The 11481-nt window shown below is 41.7% G+C and overlaps 1 long non-coding RNA gene across 1 annotated transcript; it reads left to right on the top strand.

Moving 5' to 3' along the window:
* Positions 1 to 498: 498 nt before the first annotated feature.
* On the top strand, positions 499 to 1174 carry LOC106124258 (uncharacterized). The gene is made up of 3 exons (XR_001228200.1): positions 499 to 578; positions 667 to 833; positions 1124 to 1174. It is a non-coding gene; the product is annotated as an uncharacterized LOC106124258 (long non-coding RNA).
* Positions 1175 to 11481: the final 10307 nt, after the last annotated feature.

Genomic DNA, 11481 nt, shown 5'->3' with positions numbered 1-11481 from the left:
TGTATCGTCAGAGTGTCAGTGTCGGAGAAGCGGTCGGAGAGCGGCGCCAGCTCAACGCTGAGCATCGCGCACGCGGAGCGCCGTGACTCCGGCGTATACCGCTGTCGCGCCGAGAATGCCTACGGCCGCGACGAGCTGCTTATCTATCTCGCAGTTCAAGGTTGGTGTTATATATTAAGATATTCATGTATTTTCCACTAAACCTACCAATGTATTATTTAATCATGTGTCAGCTAATGCTCCGATTCACAGAAAATGGAAGTCCAAGGGCGGGGATAACTGACAAATCTTTTACGTAGTGTAATATATTGCGGCTATGTAATATATGGCGGTGGTGTGTTGTCAGAGTTCCCGGAGGCGCCGCGCGGTCTACGCGTGGTGTGGCGGGCGGCCCGTGCGGCGCGACTGGCGTGGCGCCGCGGTTACGACGGCAACGCCCGCCTGCGCGCCCACCGCCTGCAGTACCGCGTCGTGGGCGCCACGCAGCACGCCACCCAGCTCGCAGGGCCGCGCCCGCAGCATGCTGACTGGACAGATGCGCCCACTCGGGAGATACCACCGGATTTAGTGCATCAGAGGTAAAAATATTTTATTTTATTGAAATATAACGTGGAATAAATATTTTGTGCCATGCTTGTCAAAGAAATAAAACAATGACATTAACAGGCAGGATTCGACAGAAGAAAAGGGGGAAGCGGAGGGAGACGTAGTGCTCGAGTTCTCAGTGGAGGGTTTGCGACCGGCCACCGCGTACGCGCTGCGCCTCGCCGCCGTCAACGACATCGGCGACAGCGACTTCTCCGACCCCGTCATCGTGCATACCTTGGAGGAAGGTCTCTCTCTGTTAATATTTAATAGGAGTATATTACATATTATAATTATTACTGATACCACCATGAGACCCCAGATTAGACGCAAAACGAAAATGTCAAGCTATCGTTCTACTACGTGTCGCGACGTTTTACTTTTTTTATTGCGCAAAGAGCAAAAAATTAAAATTATATCGGAACTGTCCTTAGACCTATGTTTTCTGGGTAATCATAAAGGGATATGACCTTACCTTGCCTTTCTTATACTACTAAATTTACTTTACCGAATTTATTATATGAAAATACTGTTTCAGAGCCCTCCGAGCCTCCTCACAACATTGAAATACAAGCGGACTCTCCCGGCGAGCTGCTTGTCAAATGGCAGGTAACACGTCATATATGAACATTTCTTACTGTTGTGTGTGAACAATTTTAACGCAAGGATAACGTATTCCTAAACATATTACTTCTAACCGTTTACTCCCTCCCATTAAATAGAAATTGTCCAAAACTTTGCATGATGATGATGACACGTGATATAATCTGGTACAGGCGCCTCCGCAAGAGTCGTGGAACGGCGAGCTGCTGGGCTACGCGGTGTGGTGGCGCGGCGACAACGCGTCACACGCGCTCACCGTGCCTGGCTGGCGCAGCTCGCGCGCGCGCCTCGGCGCTTTGCGGCCGCACGCGCGCTACGAGCTGCGCCTGCAAGCCTACAACGCGGTCGGCGCGGGCCCGCTCTCCGCACCCCTCGGTGCCGCCACTCTAGAAGACGGTTAGTCGAACTAAATAAAGTCTCTTCTATTCTTTGAAATTGTTTTAAAAATAAACATAGCAGGCAAATAGGTTCAAATCATTATCATCAGGGACAACCCTAGATCTAGAACAAAATATTGTTTGTACGCCGGTAGTGCCGGAGTCGGGGCCGCAGGGGTTGCGGTGCGAGGCGCTGTCGGCGCAGTCGCTGCGGCTGTGGTGGGAGCCCCCGCCGCCTCCCGAGCGCGGCGGACTGCTGCTCGGATACGAAATTACTTATCAAGTAATTTATTTTTCTCCTTTAATTTTCATTTAAATTAGCTAGTGACGGTAATTAACTTTAGCATAAGTTCTACAAACAAATTAACAAATGAGGCTTACAAATGTTTGCAGGCGGTGAACTCTGAAGGCGAACTAGAGGGCATGCCGGAGACGCGGCGGTCGGGCGGCGCCGAGGCGGTGGTGTCCGCGGCGCGCGCAGGCAACTACTCGCTGCAGGTGCGCGCGCGCACTGCAGCCGGCGCTGGACCGCCAGCGCACACTTATTGCGCCACGTTGGATGACGGTAATTGCTGCCACATTACACGCACTAGAATTTGCTCTCGAGTACTTCTATCTGCAATATGCGCATGTTTTATGTGTGCCAGAACTGTGACTTTATAAGTACATTGTTGCAGTACCTGGGCCGCCGGCGGATATTAAAGCCGTCGCCAATTCGGAGAGCTCCGTCATAGTGAGTTGGCTGGCGCCGGCGCACAGCAACGGCAGGATCCATCACTACACCGTCTACAATCGGCCGCAGAGGTTTGTATTAATATTCTCATCTACTTGCATCGTCTTCCATATTGTGAAAGAGAACCAAAAGTAGTTGAAGAGATTAAACAGATTGTTGGCAGTAAGTTAATGGAGTAATCGTGGTAAGCAGGACGGGGCAGCAGGCGCAGACGGCGGTGCTGCCGGCGGCGGGCGCACGCGAGCACCAGGCGGAGGTGCGCGGCCTGCAGGAACATCAGTTGTATGAATTCTGGGTAACGGCGGCGACCGCGGCCGGGGAGGGCGAGATGAGCGCCATCGTCGTCAGAAAACCCACCTCAAGGCGTATGGTTTATTTCATCCTTGTCTGTGAAATAATTAGTCGAATATGTGAATCAGTTATCTTCGGATTGGCAAATGGACTTATTTGCATTCGTTTTACTTATATTTACAGCGTCGGTGAAACTATGGTCGTTTCCACGGCGCATCACCGCGGCGGAGGGCAGTCGTGTGGTGGTGGCGTGCGGCGCGGTGGGCAGCGCGGCGCAGCGCGTATGGGCGCGCCGCCGACCACCCCCGCCCGCCGCCGACCCCAGGCTCATCGTAGACTCCTACAGGCTTATTATACCTAGTGAGTGAGAGATGCACTAAATCAATTGACTCCTCTCTAATCTCTAGAAGATTTACCTAGATCTGTTATTTTAAATTTACTGTGTTTTTAAAGATGTAATATATAGGCGCTCCAAGGATTCGTACGGTACGCTCGATCTGTATATATATTGGCAGAGTTGGACGCGAGCCTGTCGGACAACTACACGTGCATAGTGCGGGGAGGCGGGGGCGAAGAGCGCGGCACGTGGGAGGTGTCTGCGCGCGCACCTCCTCCTCGCCCCCGCTTGCGCCTGGCCGGCGCCGCACCGCACGCGCTGCTGCTCGCCTGGGACCCGCCGCCCGCGCTGGAACAAGTGCACAGTGAGAATTTTATTACCATCATAAAATATATTATTACTTTGTTATATCTATAAATATTGAATACCTTATTAAATATAGTTTAAAGCGTTCTGTACTTTTCATGCATAAAATGAAAGCGAAATTGTGGTTGAGGTTACACACTGGAGCACACGCGAGTGGGCGGGGCGAGCGCGGGGGAGGGCGCGAGCGAAGGCGCGGGCGCGGGGGCGTGGCACAGCGTGTGGGTGGCGGGCAGTGCGCGGGCGCACGCGCTACGCCGGCTGACGTGCGGCGCGCGCTACCGCGTGCGGCTTTCGGCCCAGGGGCCCGCCGGTACTTCGCCGCCCAGCGCAGAACTCATTGCCAGCACCAGCGGCGGACGTGAGTATAGCATATAATCTTTGGGATTTCAAAATTTTATAAAAGATTAATAATTAATAACAAGTTCCTCATATAAAATTTGGTCCAGAAAAAAACGTTTTGTTACTTTACTTTTTATGTTCGTATTATCAGTAGAAAACATGACATTATTTGCAAATACACGAAGGCAATGCCCGTACATTTTAGCATCAAAAGCGGCACTCGAGAAGCACTTGTTCACCAGCAACAGCAGCTGCGTGCGACTGAACTTCCTGACATGGGACAGCAACGGCTGCCCTATCACCCACTTTGTCATATCCATTAAGGGTAAGTCTATGAAAATGTTTTTTTTTTACTTTTCGACTTCGATTAGCAAAAGATAACGGAATAGTTTATGTAGGTTTCGAGGAATCGCGGTGGCGCACGGAAAGCGTGTCGCTGGAGGGGTGCGCGCGTGGCGTGCACGCGGTGTGCGCGCTGTCGCCGGGAGCGTGGCACGTGCTGCGCGTCGCCGCGGCCGGCGCTGCGGGGACCACCACCGCCACCTACTACTTCGCAACGCTCACCGCCGCAGGAGGTCTGCTGACGTCACCACTCATCAAATCTTATGATTCAAAGTCGCAATCTACTGGTACCGGTATTTGTCGTGCAGAGCGCGTTCCGGCGCCGGAGCAGTACCCGGCGGGCGGCGAGGACGGCGCGGGCGGCACGGGCGGCGGCGGGCTTGCGGCGCTGCTGGCGGCGGCTGCACTGCTAGCCGCCGTGCTGCTGCTGGCCGCGCTCGCCTACAGGCGCAGGTAGCCCCGCTATAACTTGCGCACGCCGCTGTTGAACTAGGATATGTATTATTTATAATGTGAATGATTGAATTAAGGAAGTGAATGAATTATGGGCTAATATTAATATGACTTAGGATACTTCAAGAAACTAGCATACCATTTCCTTAAAGGCCGGTTACACATCTACAGTTTTTCTGGTGTTGCAGATGTCCATGTGTGTCGGTGCTCACCTCGGTGTTCCCGGAGTTCGTTTGCCTCTTCCCTAAAAAAATGTATTTTATTTTAATAATACGGTTGGTTACTAACTTACTGCCCTAATAATGTAGTACATCGCACGCGTGCATGAGGAAAGGCTACGAGCAGAGCGGCATAGCGGAGGAGGACAAGTCGATAGAGAGGAGGGATAACCGGCGCAACTGCCAGCAGGTGTACTCCTCCTCGCCCATCAAACATCCCGCCACCAAAAAGGAACAACAAGGTAACTATGCGTGCAAAGTTCGGGTGTCGAATTCCAATTACTTTTTATCCGGTCCATACTGAATGAACTGCTAAGCGATACGAAGCACAAAATGAACTTTCAGAAATGTACGAGATAAGTCCGTACGCGACGTTCAGCATGTCGGGGGGCGCGAGCGGCGCAGCGAGCGGCGCGGCGAGCGAGGTGGGCGAGGCGGGCGAAGCGGCGGCGGGCACGCTGCGCACATTCGGCCGCGCCGAGCCCGCACCTCTCAGCGCCGCACCGCCGCGCCGCGCCGCCCACTGCCACCGCTCGCCCGCAGACTCCGGTACACACATCTATATCTATATTTTGTTTAGTATCGTATCGATCACTTTCATATTTATTGACAAAGAAAATTATATTTCTGAATATGGCTATAATATATAACTACTACTATTGGCGAGGACCTATTATTGACTATATGTTTACTAACTATTGTTATACTTAATATGTAAAAATGGCTGTTGGTCTTCTATTAAATAAATAAAAAATAAACTAATCACAGTTTTCAATGTTGCATAGACGAGTACGGGCTGTCGCATGCCATGACACTGTCGGTGCACCGCGCCGAGTCCGACTCCGACTCGAGCGGCTCGCCGTGCGCGGAGTGCGGCGTTGCCGCCTACCGCCGACCTCTCGTCCCCGCCAAAGGTTACTCATGCTCTTTGCCACGCTTTATTGTAATAAACCGTAACCGTTGTAAACTTTTGATACAAACTCGCAGAAGAGGCATTCCGAGCGGTGACGGACTCGAGCGCGGAGTCCGCTGCTGAGGCGCGCTCATTGGCGCAGCGCCGCCGCCAGCGCCGGCATCACCCGCCACCCGCCAGGTGCACTGTTCATTACATTAAACACTTTAAATGTATCCATAATAATATTACCATTTGTAATATAATATAATTTATTCCTTTATATATATTAACGAGTTTGTATCACCGAATACCATTATACCTATAATAACATAAATTTGATTAAAAGTATAATATAGGTAATTTTAATCGTTACATTATTTATACAATTATATATAGGTACGAGTATAATTGATACCACCATAAAAGTATGTATTATCATAAAACAAATTATTTTAAATTTTACTTTCTAATAAAATAAATAACAGTGCCATCTTACGGTAAATCTGAGACACATTCAGGTGATTTAACTCAAAGTTATTATCCCTTTTCAGTAAAGATGTCGCTTATCCCCAATAAAGAAGTTAACAAAATAATATTTTACCTTTGTAACTTTATTTTAATGTTATTTTATTTTAGTTATATCAGTTTGATATTTATAATATTGTGACATATTATAAATCGACTTACCAACTTTCAGATAATAGTATAACATTTTTTTCTAAAAATATTCGATAATGTTACATTTGATTTATGTTGTTTTTCTTTGTGCATGTGGCGTGGCGTGAGCGTGGCGTTGTGTTGCACACAGAGTTGTTATATTCAAGACTTTTTTTTTTATGAAGGGTTCTGTAAAGCCGTTTGTGTGGGCTGCTTTTAACGTGAATAAATATTTAATTAAATAAATAATTAATGTTTGCAGATATCAACAACGGCAGGAGCAGGAGCGAAGAGACTTCACAATCCACGTGTGAAGTGAGACAATAAAGACTGGAGCGAGGACAAAGGTCTATATGTACAGATGTTACATAGGTTAGGTAATGAGGTAAGTACGTTACAATAAATGTTGTAGATAGATCGATGCGGAGGTTGTCATATATCACATATGATTTTATTAATTAATTAACAGAATGTATCAGATTCCAAAGTATGTACTTGATTTGACAAGTTTATTGTAAGCAAACTACTACATAGTAACCCTCATATAAATAGCAATAATGATTTTTTTTATATTACCAAGACCTGCTTGAGGATTGCTTTATTTGTATGTCACTGACTTCCTCCAGGTTCAGTTAAACCCGCATCGATTTGTTATGAAATTGAATCTATTTTAAAATAGGATTAGAGTAAAACCTCCCAAAGTGACGAAGAGAAAGTAGATATATTTATATGTTTTGTACTTGACTTGATGTAAAACATTTCGGCCTATTGGGACAAACAAGATGAGGACAATAATTCATCCCATCAATCTAAATTATTAATGTAAAAAATGCATTATAATATGATATCATTCATAAAGTTTATTTTTACTGACTTTAATGTTTTTAGAGTTTTTATGTATGTGCCAAAAATATTCAATGGTTATTTTTTTTTTGAAAGGGAGTTAAATCGTTTATTTAAAAAGTTTATAATCGTGTACATAGTTGTTAAATCCTTGAAATTGTTATGTTGAACGAAATAAATCTGTGTCGTTGTTGCGTTAGTATAAACTAAAACATTCGTATAGAATTAAGATCATTCAATATCACCTTCAATTACTTCGACGAACAACTTTTATAACATAATTGTGATTCTTAAATATTATTTTTATCGCTACCCGAATGTTTGTTTTGAAACCCATCGCGGTTAACACGTTAGCTGCCAGAATGATTTTTCGAAAAACGAAAAAAAATTACCCGCTGTTTATAAGCTTTATGGGGATTTGCGGGTCACGCTCTATGCAACAATTAGATTAAAAAAGCGTCCGACAAACCACAGCGAGGCGTTGCATGGAAGTATGTATGGCTTGTCGGACACATAGTCCGACACGGCCTGATTGAAACATTAGCTTGTCGGACATATAGTCCGACATGGCAGCTAACGTGTTAATGCATGTTATGTGTATTATTGTATGTTATATTGATAAACATGTACTATATTAAATTTAATGTTATATTTAATATTAATACTTCACTAGGGCTGTCAACATATTCTCCTCTTTATAATGTCAACAATCGTTGTCTGTTTAACATAATATGTATTACATAAATATAAGCGACATGTATTAAGAGTTTTTCCTGTACGTTATAAATATGTTTATCCTCCAAAAATAAGTAGTGCATTGTCATGTCTAGAACAGTAGTATTAAACTGTAAGGTGACAGCCCTAGTAATGAGTAGTTTTTAAATAATCAAAACCATATCTTTGATAAATGTAAAAAGTAGTTAATTCGTAGGTTAATTATAAAATAAAGTACAATTTATTGAGTTGTTTGTGAAAAAATCCGCAAGGCGATTTTACAAAAATTATTTAAACGAATTTACTCAGAAATACATCCAGCTCGAGGCTGAGATAAAGTTGGCGATGAAACATAACATATTAAGATGTAGAGTGACGTTGTAAGTGATCATTGGAGGCTTGGGGTGATGACTTTACTTATATAATGTGTTGCCGGAAATAGGATGGCTTTGTAACAGTTTGCTGCGCACTTCTTTTTGTAAACTGCTTTTGTTTAGTTTCTTGTCAATGAAATGCAACGAATCTAAAATTCTTACAAAAACTTTGGAGCCTTTTTATAAATGTATTATACAATTTTTTTATTTATTATACTGTTGTATAAAAATGAATCATAAAGAGATTCAATTTTTATTCGTTTATGTTTATATGTTGAAATAAATTTCGTACAAAATATAATACTATAATGATTTTGATAACAATTTATATAAAACAAATAATTTTTATATTGACAAACTGATTTTTTAAATTTTGCATTAAAATAATCTTAGAAAGCAATCTTTTAACTTTTACTCAATACATATAGTATGTTGAAATAAAGACAAATTACATATACAAATACAAAGATCTATTGTATGTACTGTGCTTGTAATTTTATTGACAATTTCTGAATTAACTATCACTGCCCGACACGGCCAATGTAAATATTTTACGAATAAAAGAAAAATAAATCATATTGATGGTTTCATTCAAACTCCTTTATATTTTCAAAGAAATGTTTACAGTTTTAGCAGAGTTTAGGAGAGGAGTGTTAGAGATTGATTGACCCACAGCCGAATCAACTTATTACCTAAGATAACGACATTGTAAAGCATCTGATAACACTAAGCAGTTGCTTATGTCTGGTTACAACTAATATATTATAAGCAATTACTTTGCCAGTTAGAGATACAAGAATCACATAAATAATACAAGCGGTGTAACATAGACGTTGTACATATGTATTAATTAATAAGCTGCGAGACGTGTAAGCAAGTGACGGGTGACAGTGCTGATTTAGAGAATCGAGTGGCGGCGGTACATCTACGTACAGTTTACGTACGTTACACGAACCAACAGCATCTCCAGGGCCCTTAAGACATGCTCCTGAGGTATTTGTATGTGATCCTGCTATGCACTAAAAAAAGAGTTATGGGTATAAAGGAACTACTAAAAAAATGAATTTTATCACTGCTATTTTAATGTTTCATTTGATGTTTTGATTATTATTACCTACAAGTTGGCTGAGAGCCAGTGCGAAATGAGATATTAATTATTGCTACGTGACTGCACTGCTGCCCGCCAGCCACCGCTGTAGAAGGCTCCTTAGCTGATTACGGACTGAGTGACACACTCCTGAATAAAGTCCAAGGGTTTTATAAGTAATGATAGTCCTTTTGCAAGCGCGGAAATACTATTCCTTATTTTATAAAATATTACCATTTTTTGGTAATATTACATAGTTTTCCGGCCATGACAAGCATCAATATTTGTTTCAATTTAAAATGTATTAGGGCGCCGTTTACATTATTTCCCATAACTGAATCGTGCCCTGTAGCACTAACGTAGAGGCATACGTAGCTATTGTAGATCGTACCTTGTAGCACTTGTAGCTACTTTGCTACTCTTAATGAATCTTTGACGAAGTAATAACTACAAAATATAGAGTGTACAGTTGATGCAGATCAATGTTGCAGACCTTCTCGATGGATATGGTTAATTATTGGGAATCTTTATACAAACATTGCATATTTTAAGTTAATAAGCGTTATGGAAAGTAGAAGTTTGTTTTATCTATAATATTTTGATATTGTATAAAAGTCAAATCTATTTAAGTGATATGTGTGACAGGATATGCTATAAAATCGAAACGCTAAAATCCCGACGAGTTTTTTTGTTGAAACCAGTTATTTGATCTCGATACGCTTCGGCGATTAGTGAAAACAACTCTATCAATACTTCGCACCAGCGAGGAAATTTAAGCTAAAAATTGTTTGTTTTTTTTTCGTTTTAACATTGGAATATCTACCAAAAAATTAATATACATTGCGTTTTTTTTTCGCAAATATTAAATGACTGCAATACATCGAACCTAGTTTCTTTGAAGAACTCAGCAAATTATTACCATAAAAATAATGTTTTCCTTGCGCCATTGTAAATAGTATTTTTGTTGTTAATAATCCCAAATGTAAAAAATAAGTATATTTACCTTTGAAATGTTTTTGTATAAACATTATAAGAATTACACAAAGAATGCCGCAAAATAAAGTTGTAACTTTATTTGGGTCTTTATTAAAGAAATAACGCGTTCGCAGCTCGAGTATTGCTAACATAAAATCCTGTAATGGACATTCGGAATGTAACTAGCACCGAGCTGAAATGTAAAACCATAAAAAAGCTATTATTTCCACGTAAACACACACAGACACACAAAATTAAAACATAAATATTTTATTCATGTGACCACCAAGTAAATAAGTTACGCTTATAAACATAATAAGAATAATTTCAAACTTCGTAGTATGACCTTGTAAAGATTCATGATTGTCCTACTGTTATCCCTATGTAGGGGGAGGGTCGGCACATTATGTACTCTTCCATTAACGAATCAATAATTATACTAACGTTACTATAATAGACAGTATTTTTTCTAGTTTATTTGAGAAGCTTAATATTTTAGTTATCCGTTTATTGTTGGCTTTACGCCACAATATGTGTCAGTAGAGCACCAAGAAAGCTTTTCTTGGCCAAGATAAGAAACACAGCGTTGTTTTGGCATCGGATTAATTTTAATAGATATCATAAATTCATACAGCCTTCGTTTGATATTAATATAGATGTTTACTCAGCTTATCGATAATTTTTTCGAACATTTGTCAACTTTCGACAAAAATATATGTAATAGATTCATAAATCCACCATTTCAAACAACTTTAAAAACTGACCACATTATCATATCTCTGATGTCTTTTATGAATTTTTGACTTATTTACTTACACTCATAATGTTTCAGTTAAGAAAAGGAACAATTACTTGAATAAAGTATATTTCAAGTTCCTTGATTTGAAGCGCCGCGTCGCTTTCAATAATCCGCGGGTTGTGACTTCGCGAGTCAATACATCATTAAAAATGCAATCAGTTGGAGCTTGGCTGCGATCCATCGACAAGCGACTAACTAATTACTGAAACGTGATTGCTCTTCAGTTTTTTTTCCGCCAAATCAGGATGTTGCGGATCACAGCAGCGCGCGTCCGGCCGTAGTCCATTAACTGTAATTATAACAAGTATTGCATTTTTTAATGATAAAACATTCTGTAAAATATAAAGTTTGTCGATAAAAATATTAGTATCATTAAAGTGAGAGAAAAGTAATTTATTTGTGTTTGATATACTTCATCCATATTAAAATGTAGTTTAAGTAAGCGGTACTTAGATTCATTAACTCTCATTTGCTTATCGCTATAGATTGGCTC

The sequence above is a fragment of the Papilio xuthus genome, unplaced genomic scaffold, assembly GCF_000836235.2.
Source record: "Papilio xuthus unplaced genomic scaffold, Pxut_1.1 DF825946.1, whole genome shotgun sequence".
Lineage (NCBI taxonomy): Eukaryota > Metazoa > Arthropoda > Insecta > Lepidoptera > Papilionidae > Papilio > Papilio xuthus.
Note: the sequence above shows the minus strand (reverse complement) of the source record. Positions and strands in the feature narration are given on the sequence as shown.